Raw genomic sequence first — 208 nt, 5'->3', positions numbered from 1 at the left:
GCAGGAGAAGGATCAGCTCTTGTCACAGATTACCTGTGACTTCCTGGTAGGTCATGCAAGGAACTGCTAAAGAACTGGGAATAGAACCCAATTAAACCGGCCCCTAGGTCTATGGTCCCATTTATGGCTCAGTATTAAGCCAGGTCTTGCTCCTCTGGGCAGAGGAAGAAACATTTCCCTATATGCTCTTACCTGGGCTAAATTTCAT

This window comes from Corvus brachyrhynchos, unplaced genomic scaffold (assembly GCF_000691975.1).
Source record: "Corvus brachyrhynchos isolate BGI_N302 unplaced genomic scaffold, ASM69197v1 scaffold103, whole genome shotgun sequence".
Classification (NCBI taxonomy): Eukaryota; Metazoa; Chordata; class Aves; order Passeriformes; family Corvidae; genus Corvus; species Corvus brachyrhynchos.
Note: the sequence above shows the minus strand (reverse complement) of the source record.